General features: G+C 46.0%; 1 protein-coding gene and 1 non-coding gene across 2 annotated transcripts in view; both read left to right on the top strand.

Annotated features, from left to right (window-relative positions):
• The window catches only part of LOC126277890 (protein expanded), a 443,551-nt gene that overhangs the window by 4,066 nt on the left and 417,170 nt on the right, over window positions 1–22,315 (top strand). The gene's annotated exons all lie outside the window — the stretch shown is intronic.
• On the top strand, window positions 2,844–2,917 carry Trnat-ugu (transfer RNA threonine (anticodon UGU)). The gene has a single exon. It is a non-coding gene; the product is annotated as a tRNA-Thr (tRNA).

Raw genomic sequence — 22,315 nt, 5'->3', positions numbered from 1 at the left:
GAACCGGGCGACTGCTACGGTCGTAGGTTCGAATCCTTAGTTAGTTAGGTTTAAGTAGTTCTAAGTTGTACGGGACTGATGACCTCAGATAAGTCCCATAGTACTCGCTCATCCCCGAAACGAACTCTGTGCCTCCGTCATTCCACCGTTCCGATCTCTTTCCATTTTCATCTAGAAATTGCAGTCCGTTCGACAAAGTTCATGCAGCTTTCCCCTTTGCTATTTTTTTTCCCATCGCCGTGGACTGTGTACATCAGCGAGGTATTTGGAAACTCAGAACTGATAGAGGAGGCAGTCAATGAGGCTCTACGGCATCAGGCATCAAACCTGTTTTTTACAACCATACATAAAGTCCTCGCTCTCCTACCGGTAAAAGAGAATATACCTTCATCAAACTCTTTTTATTGGTGAAGTTATTCTGTTTGCCTCGGTTCGAAAATAGGCCAGAACGCTGCTTATAGTGCGACTAATATATTGCACAGATAACACACTGAAAAGAAAACGGTTCGAGTAAGAAATGAAGTCATAGGACCACCACTCCGTCTACAGGACACGAGTGACCCATCGGGACCATCCGACCGCCGTGTCATCCTCATGGAGGATGCGCATAGGAGAAGCGTGGGGTCAGCACACCGCTCTCCCGGTTGTAATGATGGTATTCTTGACCGATACCGCTACTATTCGGTCGAGTAGCTCCTCAATTGGCACCACGAGGTTGAGGGCACCCCGAAAAATGGCAACAGCGCATGGCGGCCTGGATGGTCACCCATCCAAGTGCCGACCACGCCCAACAGTGCTTAACTTCGGTGATCTCACAGGAACCAGTGTAGCCACTGCGGCAAGAAGTCATAGGACCAGTTGATGATTTCTCGTATTTGGAGGATGACAGCAGGGTAGGTTGTAAAACACACCGAGGTGACAAAAGTCATGGGACGCCTCCTTTTGTCCGGCGTAGTGTAGCAGCTCAACGTGCCATGGCCTCAACAAATCGTCGCCGGCCGATGTGGCCGAGCGGCTCTAGGCACTTCAGTCCGGAACCACGCCGCTGCTACGGTCGCAGGTTCGAATCCTGCTTCGGGCATGGATGTGTGTGATACAGGGTGTTTCAAAAATGACCGGTATATTTGAAACGGCAATAAAAACTAAACGAGCAGCGATAGAAATACACCGTTTGTTGCAATATGCTTGGGACAACAGTACATTTTCAGGCGGACAAACTTTCAAAATTACAGTAGTTACAATTTTCAACAACAGATGGCGCTGCAAGTGATGTGAAAGATATAGAAGACAACGCAGTCTGTGGGTGCGCCATTCTGTACATCGTCTTTCTGATGTAAGTGTGTGCTGTTCACAACGTGCAAGTGTGCTGTGGACAACATGGTTTATTCCTTAGAACAGAGGATTTTTCTGGTGTTGGAATTCCACCGCCTAGAACACAGTGTTGTTGCAACAAGACGAAGTTTTCAATGGAGGTTTAATGTAACCAAAGGATCGAAAAGCGATACAATAAAGGATCTGTTTGAAAAATTTCAACGGACTGGGAACATGACGGATGAACGTGCTGGAAAGGTAGGGCGACTGCGTACGGCAACCACAGAGAGCAACGCGCAGCTAGTGCAGGTGATCCAACAGCGGCCTCGGGTTTCCGTTCGCCGTGTTGCAGCTGCGGTCCAAATGACGCCAACGTCCACGTATCGTCTCATGCGCCAGAGTTTACACCTCTATCCATACAAAATTCAAATGCGGCAACCCCTCAGCGCCGCTACCATTGCTGCACGAGAGACATTCGCTAACGACATAGTGCACAGGATTGATGACGGCGATGTGCATGTGGGCAGCATTTGGTTTACTGACTAAGCTTATTTTTACTTGGACGGCTTTGTCAACAAACAGAACTGGCGCATATGGGGAACCGAAAAGCCCCATGTTGCAGTCCCATCGTCCCTGCATCCTCAAAATGTACTGGTCTGGGCCGCCATTTCTTCCAAAGGAATCATTGGCCCATTTTTCAGATCCGAAACGATTACTGCACCACGCTATCTGGACATTCTTCGTGAATTTGTGACGGTACAAACTGCCTTGGACGACACTGCGAACACCTCGTGGTTTATGCAAGATGGTGCCCGGCCACATTGCACGGCCGACGTCTTTAATTTCCTGAATGAATATTTCGATGATCGTGTGATTGCTTTGGGCTATCCGAAACATACAGGAGGCGGCGTGGACTGGCCTCCCTATTCGCCAGACATGGACCCCTGTGACTTCTTTCTGTGGGGACACTTGAAAGATCAGGTTTACCGCAAGAATCCAGAAACAATTGAACAGGTGAAGCAGTACATCTCATCTGCATGTGAAGCCATTCTGCCAGACACGTTGTCAAAGGTTTCGGGTAATTTCATTCAGAGACTACGCCATATTATTGCTACGCATGGTGGATATGTGGAAAATATCGTACTATAGAGTTTCCCAGACCGCAGCACCATCTGTTGTCAATTGTAACTACTGTAATTTCGAAAGTTTGTCTGCCTGAAAATGTACTGTCGTCCCATGCATATTGCAACAAACGGTGTATTTCTAACGCTGCTCGTTTAGTTTGCATTGGCGTTTCAAATATACCGGTTATTTTTGAAACACCCTGTATATATAGTTAAAGGCTACCCAGCCATTGAACTTCGTCTGTGCCCAAACTCTTACGGGCATCGCCAAAACGTGCGCGAGTAATGAGTGCTTGGGCAAATGTCTATAAGGTACAATACATATGTAGATTTGTGGACAGTTGGGCATGTGGGTCTCACGGGAAGCGTGGAAGGGATAAGTCCCTTCAATCGCGCTATTCATCTGTGTCCTCGGTGGCTCAGCTGGATAGAGCGTCTGCCCTGTAAGCAGGAGATCCCGGGTTCGAGTCCCGGTCGGGGCACACATTTTCAGCTGTCCACATCGAGGTATATCAACAACACCTGTCGGCAGCTGAGGTTTAAGTAGTTCTAAGTCTAGGGGACTGATTACCTCAGATGTTAAGTCCCATAGTGCTTAGAGCGATTTGAACAATTTTTTCAACAAATCGTCGGAAGTCGTCTGCAAAAACATTGAGTCACGCTGCCTCTATAGCCGTTCTTAATTGCAAAAGTGCTGCCGGTGCAGGATTTTGTGTGCGAACTGACACCTCGCTTATGTCCCACAAATGTTCGATGGGATTCATGTCGGGCGATTTGGGGGGGTCAGATCGTTGGATTTAGGGGAGGAGACCAAACAGCGAGATCATCGGTCTCATCGAATTAGGGAAGGATGTAGAAGGAAGTTGGCCGTGCCCTTTCAGAGGGGCTGCAAATGGCCTCTAAGTATCTGAACATAATTATTTCCAGTCAAAGATCGGTTGAGTTGGACCAGAGGACCCAGTCCATACCATGTAAGCACAGCCCACACCATTATGGAGACCCACCAGCCTGCTGAGTGCCTTGTTGACAACAAGGGGCCATATGTTCATGGAGTCCGCGCCACACTCGAACCCTACCATCAGCTCTTACCAACTGAAAGCGAGACGCATCTGACCAGCCCACTGTTTCCCAGTCGACTAGAGTCTCGAGCCCAGTAGAGCTGCTGCAGGCGATGTTTTGGTGTTAATAAAGGCACTGTCGTCGGTCGCCCGCTGCCGTAGCCCATTAAATACCCGTATCCTGCAGTGGCAAACCGGTCAGAGTGCAGTACTCCACTACGTCCTTAACATGAAATGGGAGATCTGAAAGTGGTCCGATCGTCAAACTAATTTTAAATCCAAACGGTACATTTCCAGACTTGTGTTCCTTATCAAAACTTTATATACTAGTGTATATATGCAGACAAAGGAAGGAGTGAAAATTTGTACTGAGGCAGGATTCGAACCCAGGTCTCCTGCTCACAAAGCAGATATGCTAATCACTATGCCACGCTGCACGGTGACTTCGCACAATTGCATGGACTATCCTAGCACATTTCCCTCCTCAATCCAGATTCCCATTCACGCCTTAGCCCACTTGATATTCCCATTCGTCACTTCAGTCAGCACATATACATCACTGATGTTTGAGACTTAGGACTCAGGAACCACACACTTTCTTTTGATTAATGCACCTATACCTGGATTTCAGGCAGGATTCCCCATTCTGATCGATACTGAGTTACTATTCCAACACAGTTGGATCTGAGGCGTGAATGGGAATTTGGATTGAGGCGGGTGGCATGGTGGTGATGGCGGTAAGTCCCTATGGGACTAAAGTGCTGAGGTTATCGGTCCCTAGGCTTACAAACTACTTAATCTAACTTAAACTAATTTACGCTAAGGACAACACGCACACTCATGCCCAAGGGAGGACTCGAAACCCCGCCGGGGGGGGGGGGGGGGGGGGGCGAACTGTGGCTAGGGCGGGTGGCATGCTAGTTGTGCAAAATCACTGTGCCAGGGTGAGGTAGTGGTTTGCGCATCTGCCTTATTAGCAGGAGTCCCAGAATCAAATCGCTGCCTCGGTACAAATTTTCATGCGTCGCTTCAGTCTGCATTTACAGGGTGGTCCAATGATCGTGACTGGGCCAAATATCTGACACAAAATAAGCGTCAAACGAAAAAACTACAAAGAACGAAACTCGTCTAGCTTGAAGGGGGAAACCAGATGGCGCTATGGATGACCCGCTAGATGGCGCTGCCATAGGTCAAACTGGTATCAGCTGCGTTTTTTTAAAAATAGGAACCCCCATTTTTTATTACATATTCGTGTAGTACGTAAAGAAATATGAATGTTTTAGTTGGACCACTTTTTTCACTTTGTGATAGATGGTGCTGTAATATTTTGCTTCTTTTTCTTTTACGCTTCGTAATTCACATGTTGCAATGATTGTGCTACAGGGTAGGAACAGTGATGAAGTAAGACAGACCTTGGGGTTTTACTAAAATGTGGGAATCATGAAATAATGTTTATCTTATGTGAAGAAGTATTCCAAATTTGTACCGTACTGTTTGTAATGGAACTTGTATAAACCTGTGTCTTTACTGATTGGACATGGTATTTTCCTTTTCGTGGACGATGGAGGAAATGTCCGTTTTAACATAACTAACGTGGGAATTTTACGCGCGCCCGTTGAGTACACCGTGTGATTTACGAACTAGAAACATCCCTCAACTGCAGCTGGAGTGCGTTGCGATCGCGTATACCACGTTGGGGCCAACGTTCCGCATGCACAAGTCGCGCCGTTCCTGAGCGTTCAGCAGCACGTTGAACTTGGCATGCTCAATGTTAACGTTCGACAACAGGGTCCGTGTGCCGACGGCTTTAGAGTGCATTTTCACCGTCCATTCTTAAATACGTTCTGTAATCATAAGGGTATCCCTCTTGCAGTCCCTTAATCACAGCTGTGTTCCTGTAATTGTACCTATAGTTCTTTTTCCCAATGCGTCGTTTTCTTACTTCACTGGTGCAATCATATAATCTGTTCGAGAGCCATCAACAGATGTGGAAGTGTGTTGGGAGCCTTGTCATGTTATTAATGACCTGGCAGACAATATTACTAGTAATAGCAGACTTTTCTCAGATGATGCAATGAGCGATAATTTAATTGTGTCTGAAAGTTTGATGTAGTTTAATACAGCATATATAATTTATAAAGATTATATCGAGTGAGATCTTGAGAAGTTTCCAGTGTGGTGCAAAGTTTGGCAATTTGCTTTAAATGTTCAGAAATGTAAAATTCTGTATTTCAGAAAACGCAGAAACGTGCTCTTTTATGCCTACAGTAGTAATGAGTCAAAATTGGAATCAGTAAAGCGGATATAATAGTTTGTTGGGACATGAAACGGAACGATCATTGGTACGATACTTGGAAAATGCCGTCTACCTTCTCTCCCACGCAAGTCTCGCGCTTAAAACTTGAGACCGTGTTCTCTTGAAGGCGAGGCAGTCTTCGTCGCACGTCCGCGTCTATTACGTACCGGTAGAGAAGAAGCACTTGCCGGGCCGTGGCATGCCGGTATGTGACACACGCAGCGTGAGTAATGAAGGGGTGAGCAATGAAGCGGACGTCGCTGAGACGCGATGTCTGCGCTGGACCAGCCAGCACAGTTACGTAAGCAAATACGAAAGGCGCCCGCTGCGGCGGCGAGGAATGCCGGGAGCTGGCCTGCACTCGGCCGGCTTAACCTTTCACCGCGCGCCGGCTGCGCACCCACACAGCGTAAGGGCAGGCAAGTTTTCCCACTGCCTGTAACCGTGCCTTAGAGTAGTTTCTCAGCATCGATGCACAGAAATCTTTTCATAACTTACGTTTACATCACTATCGAACCAGCCGCCAGTGCTGGTATTTATTTGCTGGATCGAGCCAACAGTGAACCCCATGTGACGGGCTGCCGCTACCTTTCGAATAGTAGCAGGCATCTGTCGTAGCGTTGTACCAACTTTTCAATTCCCTCGTTATAGAAGACAGCCGTCAGTGCTTTTCGACAATTTTCTGCTCTGGCCTGCAGCTCGTTGTCTGTGTCACAGTATTGTCTTCATAGCCAGCGGCTCATTTGAGCAGAGCTGAACCTCAGAGGTAGGCAATTACGGGCTGTATTGTGGGTGATCAAACACATCCCATCGAAAACGCTGCAGGAGCATCTTCATTGCCTCTGCAGAGTGCGGCCGAGAATTGTCGTGAGAACTGCATGGCAGTTATGTTATGTAGATTGCATAGCTTCAGGCGAAATCTTTCGCCAGGCCCTCATACTTAGCAGGAGACGCTAATTTCTAGCCATTTTTACGTTCTCGCTGTGCGCTCAGAACTGAAAAAAGCGACATGATGAAATCGACAGGCGACTAGACACAGTGCCCAAAGCATACGTTCAAAGCTTCATCAGATTTTCGCTGTATTTTCCATTTCGCGACCGATCGTTCCTTACTTTCCGAATAACCTTCGTAGAATAATAGTGTAAGATGGTGGTGGTTAGTGTTTAACGTCCCGTCGACAACGTGGTCATTAGAGACGGAGCGCAAGCTCGGGTTAGGGAAGGATTGGAAAGGAAATCGGCCGTGCCCTTTCAAAGGAACCATCCCGGCATTTGCCTGAAACGATTTAGGGAAATCACGAAAAACCTAAATCAGGATGGCCGGAGACGGGATTCAACCGTCGTCCTCCCGAATGCGAGTCCAGTGTGCTAACCACTGCGCCACCTCGCTCGGTAATAGTGTAAGAAATTGTACAGTAATGCTAGGATGATGTAAAACACAGTGAAAGGGTATTAACTGCGACCACTCACTCCTGAAATATTTGTTCATTTCCGTTAGCTAATTTTCGAGCCATTTCAGGTTCAGATGAAGCATGGGGAAGTTAAACACACTGTCTGTAGATTTATGAACATCTTTTCTTTAACAATCTCGCTTTCTACTTCCTAAGAATCTCTGACGTCCAGGACGAAATCGTGCTCCGTCTTCGTTAAAAATATTAGGAAGGTACGGATAACCTCACTCAATAGTGCTGACGAAGTCGTAACAGCTGATCTGCAGACACAGTTCGATACTCGGAAAACCGATAATTTAATGAGGCTGGAAAAATCTATTTCGACCTTACATGTAGGCAGGAGAGTGAAAATCGATTGCCTCACGGAAGGCTATGGGGATACGTTGGCACGACGTCAGATAACATCCGTAATCTTCCTATACTGTTCGCGTGCAGAACTAGTTTAAAAAGGAGACATGAATATTATGAGCACTTACGCAAATTTTGCCCACTGATACACAGTGTAATACACACAAACTGACGAGAGATTATTATCATGTTCGGTGCGCCTCACGCACGCTTCGAAATAAATGCGGAACTATCACGAAAATTGGTGAGCCGCAGATGCCAGGATAAGATTCACGGCCACATTTGTCGGAAAGTGTACTCCACGTACGAGTGAGGCTGGCTACAAAAAGATCATCCGATCCATTTTGAGCATCACTCGTGTGGCTACTGGGTTACCACATCTAGGTTCATAGAGGATGTTGAAGAGAATCAATTAACAGCTAAGTGGTTCGTCATGCGTTTGTTTACTCACGACGATAGTGTTGTAGAAGGGCTCAGACAACCCAATTAGGAATCACTAAAATAGACATTGCTTTCAAAATTACTATCTCTTGTCGATAGAATTTATTACCTCTTCCTACACTGCTCTGCAAAACTTAAGGACGATATAGATAAAGTAACGTAAAAATGCGCCTATTAACTACTCGGTGGAAGTGAGTGAAAGTATGGGATCATGTTGCCAGAAATCTCCCAGTCGTGCACAGAAAGCTGGACTCACATGGTGGAGGCGGTGCCCACGGGAAATACAGGCCCCGCAACGAACTTGTGACGTCACGCTAGTTGCCTCGCCCGACATAACATCGCGAAGGCTCGGCCACTTCCGGCGACAAGCGGGAAATCAGTAAGCTGATGAAAAGGTACCCAATACAGTCGTTGCGTGCATGGAAAGTCTATATCATCGAGGGCGTGAGTCAATTTAAATGTGCAGCTCCCCACTGGAGACAGTCACTGCAACTCGTAAGAGAATCGATCAACGTGGCAAAAGTGCAACCCTTCCGCAAATTGCTGCGGATTTCAATGCTGGGCCATCAACAAGTGTCAGCGTACGAACCATTTAACGAAACATCATCGATATGGGCTTTCGGAGCTTTAGGCCCCCTCGTGTACGCTTGATGACAGAACGACACAAAGCTTTACGCCTGGCCTGAGCCCGTCAACACCGACAATGGAGTGCTGATGACTGGAAACATGTTACCTGGTCGGACGAGTCTTGTTTCGAATTGCATCGAGCGGATTAACGTGTATGGATATGGAGACAACCTCATGAATCTATGGACCGTGCATGTCAGCGGGAGACTGTTAAAGCTGGTTGAGGCTCTGTAATGGTGTGGAACGTTTGCAGTTGGAGTGATATGGTACCCCTGATACGTCTAGATACAACTCGGACAGGTGACACGTACGTAAGCATTGTGTCTGATATCCTGCATCCATTCATGTCCATTGTGCATTCCAACGGACGTGGGCAATTCCAGCAGGACAATGCAACCCCCAACACGTCCATAATTGCTACAGAATGGCTCCAGGAACACTGTTCTGAGTTTAAACACTTACGCTGGCCACCAGCTCCCCAGAGATGAATAGTATTGAGCATATCTGGGATGTCTCGCAATGTGCTGTTCAAATTGCTCAAATGACTCTGAGCACTATGCGATTTAACTTCTGAGGTCATCAGTCGCCTAGAACTTAGAACTAATTAAATCTAACTAACCTAAGGACATCACACACATCCATACCCGAGGCAGTATTCGAACCTGCGACCTTAGCGGTCGTTCGGCTCCGGACTGTAGCGCCTAGAACCGCCTGGCAATCCGGCCGCCTGTGCTGTTCAGAAGAGATCTCCATCCCCTCGTACCCTTACCGATTTATGGACAGCCCTGCAGGATACTGTAGACAGTTCCCTCCAGCACTGCTTCAGCCATTAGTCGAGTCCAAGCCACGTCGTTTTGCTGCACTTCAACGTGGTCGCTGGAGCCCTACACGGTATTAGGCAAGTGTACAAGGTTCTTGGTCTCCCAGTGTATAGTGTGTAGTAGCTCTTTCTATGTATGGCTCAAGCTTCACGGAGCTGTGCTATCTGGCAGTGACACATCTACGAAGTTACTTTCGTCCATAAGTTTTGGATACGATCGGTGAACGTATTCGTATAGAAGCATAGAATTAGCTCATTGTTTCTGCATAACACTCACAAGAAATTGAAGAAATGGAGGCGGAACCACATTCTTTCAGTGTGACTCATTCCCCATCCACTATACAGTGAAGTGGATACCGTTGTGCATGTACTTGTTGTTGAACTTGGATATAGGGGACAAATTTGATATGATGACATTTCTGATGACATAAAATAATCGACAAAACAGTATTCTGCTGCCACCTGTGCTGAAAGAGATTTAAGGCGAAACATAACTAAAAGGTTGCCTAACTCGTCAACAAAGCAGGTTGTCTGCAATCGCCAAGGCAATAAAATTGAGAAGAACGCCTCGCTCAAATATTTTAACGATTCAGTGCCCTTGCTGGATGCTGAAGAAATACAAATCCCGCAGTCTGATGACGCTTCAGCAGGAACTCGTTTCACCTTGGTGGGGATAATGTAAGATATCACCCGAGGGAAAGCTGACGGGTGTTAACATCGTAGGAACTTAGTGCCCAGCCGGCATATTATAAGCTCTCTCCGAGTGTTGGACAATTTCGGCTAGCGGCGGTGCGGTAGCGGTCCTACTACGAGGTGGTTGCGTGGCGTGTCGTTTCGTTCTGCTTCCCACAGACACCTCATGGACAAGGCCTTCAACGCAGTTACGAGTTCCGTTACGAGCGGTAGCCGGCGGTGTTGGACACGACAGCGCCCACTTCGCCTCTCGTCACACGTTGGCCGTTCAGCCCCTGTTTTGAATCTCGCCACACTCCGTACGATAATTATATCTTTGCCATTGCAGTGTCGCCTAACTCTCGCTACAGCTCATTGTTGTGGTAGTTGCTAACACGCCCAGAGTTCGCCAATATCCCTGCAACTGCATCTGTATGCTGCAGATCATTATAAAATGTATGGCAGAGGGCACTTGTTGAACCATAACTGATTCATTCTCAAAGTTTCTTACCGACCGAGGTGGCGCAGTGGTTAGACACTGGACTCGCATTAGGGAGGATGACGGTTCAATCTCGCTTCCGACCATCCTGATTCAGGTTTTCCGTGATTTTCCTAAATCACTCCAGGTAAACGCCGGGATGATTCCTTCAAAAGGGCACGGCCGACTTCCTTCCCCAATCCGATGAGACCGTTGACCTCGCTGTCTCGTCTCCTTCCCCAAAACAACACAGCCCAACCCAAAGTTTCTTTTCTGCAGGGGGCCGCAGTTCCAGCTGGCCCACTTACGATAAAATTATATACAACCACATACCCGTAAGCGACATGTTGCTATTTGTAAATGGCAATGACAATGATATACAAATGATGCACCAAAAATGGAACAGCTTACACCCTAAAGTAAAATCCACCATAGAAGTAGAATAAAACGAGTCAAACTTTCTAGATAATAGGCAATAATAATAACAACTACGTTACGTTCGAAGTGTATAGGAAACCCACTACGACATACATTATCATTAACAATCACTCCCTCGTCCAAATTCGCATAAACATGCATCCTTTAGGCCGAAGATCAACCGAATCACGAACTTATCGCTGGACACTGACGCAACACTGAAATAAATGGTACATCACGATTTACAGCACAGCAGAATGCTTTTAATCTTGCAATAATGCTGAGACTATTTGGACAATGCACGTAACCAAAAACACAAAACTAAACGCTGAAAAGAGAAGAAAAATCGCACACCACATTATACATTGGACAAATTTAAGGAAAACTAGAAATCTGTTAAAAAAAGAAAACTAAGGTAAAAATGGCGTGCCGTAGCAAAAAATGTACAACCAGGAAAAGCAAAAATCTTAATTTTCTAGAACCTAGGAACATATCAGCTCTCATGCGATGATTATAACCAAACTGGCATCGGACATACAGGTAGTTACTGTGCAGTTAGGTTCAGAGAACATACTCGAAATTGTGAAAGAAATCACTCTACACTTTACGTGCACCTACGCATCCAGAAACACTACATCGTGTATCCAAAGAAACTACGATGAATATCCTGGAAGAACTCAACATATGTATCCATACAAACGCATAAAAACTAAACTCCATCCTAAAAGGCCATGAAGGCCCAGCAGTACCGACCGTCCGCCATGTCATCCTCAGCCCAAAAGCGTCACGGGATGCGGATATGAAGTGGCTCGTGGTCAGCACACCGCTCTGCCAGCCGTATGAAGTTTACGAAACCGGATCCGCTACTTACAACGACTGAGTGCACCCCTCGTGCCAACAGCGCTCGGGGTCACCCCTCCAAATGCTAGCCCAAACCGATGGCCCTAACTTCGGTGACGTGACGGGAACCGTTATTAACACTGCGGAAAGACCGTTGGCAATACAAACGCAAGTCCGAACGAAATTTTTGGTGAAGAGACGGAACTAAATTACAAAAACTTCATTGACTCGATTAAAGAAAAAGAATAAATTTCTACGCCTCCTGACACCAAGAAAAAAATTAAAAACAGGAGAATTCTTATCGCAAAACTGTCTGCATAATACACGGAAACATAATCTATACGACCTTTATCACGTAGTTATTACCATTTGCTTCCCCGAATGTGAACGCATTGTAAACATACAGGGGTTGGACATAAAACGCTTGTTTGAAGATAAATGCAGATGCAAGTTAAGACTACAGGTTGCAGTGTTGTATTTGACCACGAACAGACCCTGCGCTTTGTCGTCAATACGTCTCAAGTGTCAGTCGTGCGAACAGTGCTCTGTAGGGTTGTGAGTGCATTATGTCGGAGCTAAGTGACTTCTGACGTTGGCAAATTGTTGGTGCACGTGTGTTAGGTACTTCCGTAACCAAGGTAGCCGAAGTGTTTGCTGCTTCAAGAGGCATCCCATCCAAGATTTATACTGCATACAAGGAAAAAGGGAAACATCATCCGCTAAGTCACAACACGGCCGAAAATGTGTGTTGAGTGACCGTGACAGACGATGACTGTAGAGGATAGGGACGAAAAAATAAGAGGAAGATACCTACAAAAGTCACTGCAGAACTGAATGTCGCGCTCGCGAACATTGTCGGCAGCAAAGCAACACGGAGAGAGCTGCATAAGCAGGGAATTGTAGGGCGAAGTGGAATTTCAGGACCATATATGAGCAATGCAAATGCCCGTAACATACAAACGCGGTGTTGAAGCCATAATTTCCGGACTACGCTGCAATGGAAAAAGTCATTTGGTCGGATGCGTCATCTGTCAAAGTGTTTCAACTCCTGGCCGAGTTTACGTCTCAAGAGTGAAACACGGTGGGCGTGGAGGTTCGCTGATGATTTGGACAGCCATATTGTGGTATTCCATTGGCCCCAGGTCGCATTACTGCCAGGGATTATGTAACCATTTTGGTTGATCAGGTTCATCGTACGCAACAATATTTGTTTCCCAGCGGCTTTCCAAGACGATAGGGCTCCCGTTTACACCGCTCACATCGCGCAGGACTGGTTTTGCGAGCACGAGGATAAAATGTCGCATATCTCCTAGACCCACAGTCACCAGATCTCAGTGTTGTCTACTCTGGAGAAATGGGTGTGTGATGGCTGTCCACCTCCATCATCGTTAACTCAATTTGCCACTATTTTGCAGGAAGAATTGTGTAAGATTTCCTTTTAAACGTACAAAATCTGTATACATCCATTCTGACATGACTGAAAGCTGTTTTAAATGCCAACTGTTTTTCTGCACCGAGTTAGGCATGGTAACGTGTTGTATTTGTAGTGTTTCATAAACATAATTATATCCACCCCCAACCACCCACCTCACTTCACGCAAGACGTATTATTTATGGAGACAAATGACACTGCAGTTTTACGTTTCACGAAGTGCATAAATTTATACTTCTCTAAATTGAGAGCGAGTTACCCTTCTCTGTACATCTACATCTACATGGTCACTCTGCAGTTCACATTTAAGTGCCTGGCAGAGGGTTCATTTTCATAACACTTCTCTACCATTCCACTCTCGAATGGCGCGTGAGAAAAAGGAATACCTAAATGTTTCCGTTCGAGCTCTGATTTCTCATATTTTATTATGATGATCATTTCTCCCTACGTAGGTGGGTGTTAACCAAATATTTTCGCATTCTGAAGAGAAAGTTGGAGATTGAAATTTCGTAAATAGATCTCGCCGCAAAGAAGACCGTCTTTGTTTCAGTGACTGCCACCCTAAATCGCGTATCATATCAATGACACTCTCACCCCTATTGCGCGGTAGCCCGAAACGAGCTGCCCTTCTTTGCACTTTTTCGATGTCCTCTGTCAATCCTACCTTGTGATGATCCAACACCGCCCAGCAATATTCCAGCAGAGGACGGACAAGTGTAATGTAGGCTGTCTTTTTAGTTGGTTTGTCGCATCTTCGAAGTGTTCTGCCAACAAAGCGCAGTCTTTGTTTCGCCTTCCTCACAATATTATCTATGTGGTCTTTCCAATTTAAGTTGCTCGTAATTGTAATTCCTACGTATTTAGTCGAATTGACAGCCCTTAGATTTGTACGATTTATCGTAGACCCAAAATTTATCGTACTTTTTTTTAGTACCCATGTGGATGACCTCGCACTTTTCTTTGTTTAGTGCCAATTGCCACTTTTCGCACCATAAGAAATTCTCTCTAGATCATTTTGTAATTGGAATTGATCGTCTGATGATTTGACTAGACGGTAAATTACAGCGTCATCTGCAAACAATCTAAGGTGGCTGCTCAGATTATCACCTAGATTTGTGTTTTACCAACATCTGACTATTTTATTACAATTTTTACGAGATAACATTCCTTCACACACAACTGCACTGTCTCCAAAAAGTCTGATGTTATGACTGAAATTTCTAACTGAGAGGTTATTAGAAATGGGTGTTTTACAGCGAACAGTTTTGAAACGAGAATAAGTAAGAGATTTTCGAAAGAACGGTATTTCTTACTGATCGTGGTCAACATAAAAATGATAAATGCTTGATGTGGAATATTTCTTCGATGCGACTGGGTCCGCGTGTGACACATATTGCTGAATCGTAGTCGATTCACTGAATGTAGTTTGGCGACATCGACAATGGGGTTATGGTAAAGCTGTAAATAAGGAAATACTGGCTCTGAGCACTATGGGACTTAACATCTATGGTCATCAGTCCCATAGAACTTAGAACTACTTAAACCTAACTAACCTAAGGACATCACACAACACCCAGCCATCACGAGGCAGAGAAAATCCCTGACCCTGCCGGGAATCGAACCCGGGAACCCGAGCGTGGGAAGCGAGAACGCTACCGCACGACCACGAAGGAAATACTCGATGGGTTGTTCCACTGCATTTTAAAACGTGGTCGACCCTATAGTTCCGTACTCAAGGGCCAGATCATAAAATATACACTTTTGGCAGAGTAAGTTAACACAGATGATAATAAAATTTCCAGGTGTAGAAAACATACAATTTACAACTCGAAACTGTATGTGTAAGTGTATAAAATGAACACGAAAACTGCTCGTCTCGTAGCTAGCAAAAAGTTTCTGAAGAGCGTGCCGTGTCGTCGCCTGGTGGCATTTGTGTGAGCAGTGAGAGACTGCATAGCGTAAACACAGGCACGGGCAATAAACTCCTTGTTTTACCCGAGTACCGAACGTGTTCACATTCTGCTGCAGGAGTTTAACGGCACGTCTTTAGAACGACGAATACCTTTGAAGACTGGACATTTTTCCCACAAATTTCCAATAGATAGCAGCTCACCTTCATGCGTGCAAACGTGTTTTCACTTTCGTCATAGAGTTACAAGCGTATCGTACGAGGTATAAACTGAAAATACTCGTGAGTGCACGGAAGATGAAATAATTTATTTAGTTCCTTTGGTGTGCAGGCAACTGAAATAAATGGAAAGAATTCTGCGATTATGCCATTGCATTTTGTGGTTTAATGTGGAATACTTATGTGGAAGAACACTCATACAAGTGGCTGCGCGGTTCTAGGCGCTACAGTCTGGAACCGCGCGACAGCTACGGTCGCAGTTTCGATCCTGCCTCGGGCATGGATGTGTGTGATGTCCTTAGGTTAGTTATTTTTAAGTATTTCTAAGCTCTAGGGGACTGATGACCTCAGAAGTTAAGCCCCATAGTGCTCAGAGCCATTTTGAACAAACAACATAATGAGTGAGAAAACACAAAAACCTACTTCCACAACATGAGTGAGCGCGACAGCAGACGACGCACCCCCTCCCCGGAATTTACTGGAAATAGGTGATGTTTGTGTGTCGATTCTCTTCAGCGATCTACCAAGGCCTCATTGCTTCCATGCCACGACGCGTCGCCTGTGCTACCCGAGGACATACCGGCTATTGGATAGGTGGTCATGATGTTCTGGGTGAACATTGTATATCTTACCTATATCGATATCGATTACAGGCAAAAATGACCGAGATACGCGATTTTCGGGATGGAGGAACTAACTACATAAATACACTACTGGTCATTAAAATTGCTACACCAAGAAGAAATGCGTATGATAAACGGGTATTCATTGGACAAATATATTATACTAGAACTGACATGTGATTACATTTTCACGCAGTTTGGGTGCATAGAATCTGAGAAATCAGTACCCAGAACAACCACCTTTGGCCGTAATGACGACCTCGATACGCCTGGGCATTGAGTCAAACAGAGCTTGGATGGCGTGTACAGCTACAGCTGCCCATGCAGCTTCAACACGATACCACATATCATCGAGATTAGTGACTGGTGTATTGTGACGAACCACTTGCTCGACCGCCATTGACCAGACGTTTTCAATTGGTGAGAGATCTGGAGAATGTGCTGTCCAGGGCAGCAGTCGAACATTTTCTGTATCCATAATGACGAATACACGCTTACAATGTGCGTTCACTGCGATGTCGTCAAACACGGATGCGACCATCATGATGCTGTAAACAGAACCTGGAGCCATCCGAAAAAATGACGTTTTGCCATTCGTGCATCCAGTTTCGTCGTTGAGTGCACCATCGCAGGCGCTCCTGCCTGTGATGCTGCGTCAAGGGCAACCGCAGCCATGGTCTCCGAGCTGACAGTCCATGCTGCTGCAAACGTTGTCGAACTGTTCGTGCAGATGGTTGTTGTTTCGCAAACGTCCCCATCTGCTGACTCAGGGATCGAAACGTGGATGCACGATCCGTTACAGCCATGCGGATAAGATGCCTGTCATCTCGACTGCTAGTGATACGAGGCCGTTGGGATCCAGCATTGCGTTCGGTTTTACCTTCCTGAACCCACCGATTCCATATTTTGCTAACAGTCATTGGATCTCGACCAACGCAAGCAGCAGTGGTGCGATACGATAAACCGCAATCGCGATAGGATACAATCCGACCTGTATCAAAGTCGGAAACGTGATGGTACGCATTTCTCCTCCTTACACGAGGCATCACAACAACGTTTCAGCAGTCAACACCGGCCAACTGCTGTCTGTGTTTGAGAAATCGGTTGGAAACTTTCCACGTGTCAGCACGTTGTAGGTGTCGCCACCGGCACCAACCTTGTGTGAATGCTCTGGAAAGCTAATCATTTGCATATCACAGCATCTTCTTCCTGTTGGTTAAATTTCGCGTCTGTAGCACGTCATCTTCGCGGTGTAGCAGTTTTAATGACCCGTAATGTAATTAAGTTTGTACGGTACGCTTGGTGCGCGAGTCCTAATTGCATTGATACCATTTTTTCCCTCACAAATGTCACATTTCACACGTGGAACGTTCCCCATTTTGACTCTTCAGCTGTCCGTGACGAAGACGATGAAAGATTTGATGTGTTGCCGGCCGGTGTGGGCGAGACCGCTACGGTCGCAGTTTTAATCCTGCCTCGGGCATGGATGTGTGTGATGTCCTTAGGTTAGTTAAGTTTAAGTAGTTCTAATTTCTAGGGGACTGATGACCACAGATGTTCAGCCCCATAGTGCTCACAACCATTTTAACCATTTCGATGTTTTGCTCGAAATTTTACCGAGATATAAAGTGGCGAGAAAAGTTCATTACCGTGGAAACTTGCTTCCTGACAATCTTTGACGTTGACGCATCGTTCCGTTGACGTTTGGTGCGGATGTCGCCATTTGAATCGCAGTGTGTGATGTTTTAACGTTACGTGACGCTGGTGTGAATCGACGGTCCGCGCCGTCCACTGTTTGCGACGGGATTCGCCCGCTGGACCAGCGGCGGCTGCCCGGGCGCAGTTAATGCGTCCGGCTGATGCAATCGGCGGGGGCCGGAGGTGCAGGGTTCGTCTCCCGGCGAGAACCGGCGCGCCTTCGCTCCAAACAGGTTCTGCGACTGGCATTCCGGCCGCCGGCCGCCGGCTGCCTCGTGCTTGCGCCCTGACTCATTACCCACTGCGGGCACCGCACTGCTGCTGCGGGCCGGACCAGCTAGCTCACTGCCCGCCAGTTGGTACCCAAACGGACTTGCACCGCGACTACCAAGTGGTCGCAAAGCTGGTGAGAGGCTGTTGCCTCCAGAGTAGCGTCGCAAACGGGTGCATGCTCGAGCTACCCTCCACACTGGATGACCGTTCTGCAGGGTGTTACAAAAAGGTACGGCCAAACTTTCAGGAAACATTCCTCACACACAAAGAAAAGATGTTATGTGGACATGTGTCCGGAAACGTTTAATTTCCTTGTTAGAGCTCATTTTAGTTTCGTCATTATGTACTGTACTTCCTCGATTCGCCGCCAGTTGCCCCATTTGAAGGAAGGTAATGTTGAATTGTGCAATCACATCAGCACAGATTTTCTGTGTACGTTTTGGCAGGCATTGTTGGTGACACATGTTCACATAACATATTTTCTTTCTTTATGTGTGAGGATTGTTTCCTGACAGTTTGGCCGTACCTTTTTGTAACACCTTGTATACCTGTGACCATGTACTCTTTCTGGACACGTGTCAGTGGACATTGTGGGATGTGTCTAACATTCGCGTTTGGAACGGCTTGAACTCTGCTAGGTATACTTACATTGGGTTGTGTATATATGCCTGTGGAGGAGTGGCAACCCGTTCGTCCTCAAGATCCGAAACAAGAGAGGATAGTAACGTTAGAAGCTCGGAAAAGCAGCGAAGTCGACATTCTACTCTACTGCCCAATAAAATTGTTACACCACGAAGATGACGTGCTACAGACGCTTAATTTAACCGACAGGAACAAGATGCTGTGGTATGCAAATGATTATCTTTTCAGAGCATTCACACAAGTTTGGCGCCGGTGGCGACACCTACAACGTGCTGACATGAGGAAAATTTACAACCGATTTCTCATACGCAAACAGCAGTTGACCGGCGTTGCCTGGTGAAACGTTGTTGTGATGCAACATTCTGTGTCATCTCACTCTCTTGGCGGACTAAGGTATTACCGTCCCATGCTGTCTGCCGTTAACCGCTCAACACAGGCAGCTGCGTTTGCTACCGTGGCCGGGAAGCAAGAGCTAATGATGAACGGCGTCAGATTGTGTTCAGCGATGAATCGCGGTTCTGCACTACCCCAGATGGCCATAGTCAGTATGGAGATGAGCCGGGGGAGACATCCCGTTGTCCCAATGTTTAGGAGTGGCACAGCGGTGTTATTCCTGGAGTCACGAAGTGGGATGCAATTGGGTATGGCTTCCGGAACTCTGACGGCATCTACGTCACTGACACCCCTACGTCCTCACGTGTCACCTCTCATGCGGCGTCCACAGCTCGTGTTCTCGAGGTCGCACTCACGCTTCCCGAGCACAGGGTCCCGGGTTCGATTCCCGGCGGGGTCAGGGATTTTCACCTGCCTCGAGATGACTGGGTATTTGTGTTGTCCTCATCATTTCATCATCATTCACGAAAGTGTCGAAATGGACTGGGCAAAGGTTGGGGATTTGTACGGGCGCTGATAACCGCGCAGTTGAGCGCCCCACAAACGACACATCATCATCATCATTATCTCATGCGGAAATATCATGTTGCCTTGGTTCAACAGACAAATGCTCGTCCACATATGGCAGGTGTTTCTATGAATTGTCTGTTTGGTGCTGAGATAATCCCATGGCCAGCAAATTACCAACATCTGTCCCTGATAGAACATGTGTGGAACCAGTTCAGACTTCAGCTTCATCTCAGTGCCAACGTCTGGGATATCAGCTACCTGTTACTACAGCTGTGGACCAGCTTGCCTCAGAAGAGTATGCAACAGCTTTATGACACTGTTCCCACCCGAATCAGCAAACGCATCCAGTCCAGAGGAGATGCAACCTCATACTTATAAGTGAACTCAGAGAATTTCTTTGTAAATCTGACTCGCTACTGTAACGAGTGTAATAAAATCTCTTACCCTTTCTGCTCGCGAATGTTTCATTTCGTTTCCTCCTCGCTTTGTGGATGCTTAACCTTCTTTTTGTCAGGTAATACACGTATATCGGCTGACTTCAGAAGTAATTAATTTCAACTAAGAACATTTTAAATATTTCTGTGCATCTGTCACAGCTGAATTGCCAGTTTGTTTTTAAAGCGTTGCCCAACTTGCTGTGGCAGCACACAGCCTGCAGACTGACACCTCGATGGCCGGTATGGCCAGAACGGCCTCCAAACAGAGCGACCCGCTGTCGCGTGGCAGGGAAGCGGCGCAAGTGCAGCGCTGTACTACCGTACTGGCGCCCACCCTGGCGTCTGTCTCAGCCAAGCGTGGCCTGCTGTGCGACCGACAACTAGCTATTTTGCCACTACAATAAATAAAATGTCGCGAGGCTCCCAATCTCGTTTAGGTTTTTACGTGTGATGTCATTTTGACTGGTTATGTTGATACGACACCAGAACTACTGATAGCCTTCGAAGAGCCAGCCCTGACAAAGTCTCTACCATCTGGTGAGCAAGATGTATGAGACAGGCGATATACCCTCAGACTTCAAGAAGAGTATAGTAATTCCAATCCCAAAGAAAGCAGGTGTTGACAAATTAGAAAATTACTGAGCTATCAGTTTAATAAGCCACGGCTGCAAAATATTAACACGAATTCTTTACAGACGAATGGAAAAACTGGTAGAAGCCGACCTCGGAGAAAATCAGTTTGGATTCCGTAGAAATGTTGGAACACATGAGGCAATACTAACCCTACGACTTATCTTAGAAAATAGATTAAGGAAAGGCAAACCTACGTTCTAGCATTTGTAGACTTAGAGAATGCTTTTGACAATGTTGAGTGGAATACTCTCTTTCAAATTCTGAAGGTGACAGGGGTAAAATACAGGGAGCGAAAGGCTATTTACAATTTGTACAGAAACCAAATGGCAGTTATAAGAGTCGAGGGACATGAAAGGGAAGCAGTGGTTGGGAAGATAGTGAGACTGGGTTGTAGCCTATCCCCAATGTTAGTCAATCTGTGTATTGAGCAAGTAGTAAAGGAAACAAAAGCAAAATTTGGAGTAGGAATTAAAATGCATGGAGAAGAGACAAAAACTTTGAGGTTTGCCGATGACATCGTAATTCTGCCAGAGACAGCAAAGGACCTGGAAGAACAGCTTAACGGAATGGACAGTGTTCTGAAAGGAGGATATAAAATGAACATCAACAAAAGCAAAACGAGGATAATGAAATGTACTCGAATTAAATCGGTTGATGCTGAGGGAATTAGATTAGGAAATGAGACCCTTAAAGTAATAAATGAGTTTTGCTATTTGGGGAGCAAAATAACTGATGATGGTCGAAGTAGAGAGGATATAAAATGTAGACTGGCAATGAGAAGGAAAGCGTTTCTGAAGAAGAGAAATTTGTTAACATCGAGTATAGATTTAAGTGACAGGAAGTCGTTTCTGAAAGTATTTGTATGGAGTGTAGCCATGTATAGAAGTGAAACGTGGACGATAAATAGTTTAGACAAGAATAGAATAGAAGCTTTCGAACTGTGATGCTACAGAAGAATGTTGAAAATTAGATGGGTAGATCACATAACTAATGAGGAGGTGTTGAATAGGATTGGGGAGAAGAGAAGTTTGTGGCACAACTTGACTAGAAGAAGGGATCGCTTGGTAGGAAATATTCGGATGCATCAAGAGATCACAAATTTAGTATTGGAGGGCAACGTGGAGGGTAAAATTCGTAGAGGGAGACCAAGCGATGAATACACTAAACAGATTCAGGAGGATGTAGGTTGCAGTAGGTACTGGGAGATGATGAAGCTTGCATGGAGAGCTGCATCAAACCAGTCTCTGGACTCAAGACCACAACAACAACATGTTGATACTTGCCCCACTGCCGACTGTTAACGAAGATACGAGCATACTGATTAAGTTCCCAGATATGTGAGTGTTACTTCTTAAGTAATAGAACCCAGTATGTTATCCTCGATGACGAGTGCTCATTAGAGACAACGGTATCGTCAGGTGTACCCTAGGGATGTGTGATAGGGTGTGATAATCTCTGTATATAGAAGTAATCTGACTGACAGGGTGAGTAGTAATCTGCAGCTCTTTGCTGGTGGTGCCGTGGTGTACAGAAAGGTGTCGTTGTTGAGTGACTGTGGGAGGATACGAGTAGGAAAAAAAATTCTGTAATGTTTTGATATAGTGTCAATGGTGCGCTGCTTGACACAGTCGCGTTGAGTAATACCTAGGTGTATCATCTCAAAA

This window comes from Schistocerca gregaria, chromosome 6 (assembly GCF_023897955.1).
Source record: "Schistocerca gregaria isolate iqSchGreg1 chromosome 6, iqSchGreg1.2, whole genome shotgun sequence".
Taxonomy (NCBI): Eukaryota; Metazoa; Arthropoda; class Insecta; order Orthoptera; family Acrididae; genus Schistocerca; species Schistocerca gregaria.
Note: the sequence above shows the minus strand (reverse complement) of the source record. Positions and strands in the feature narration are given on the sequence as shown.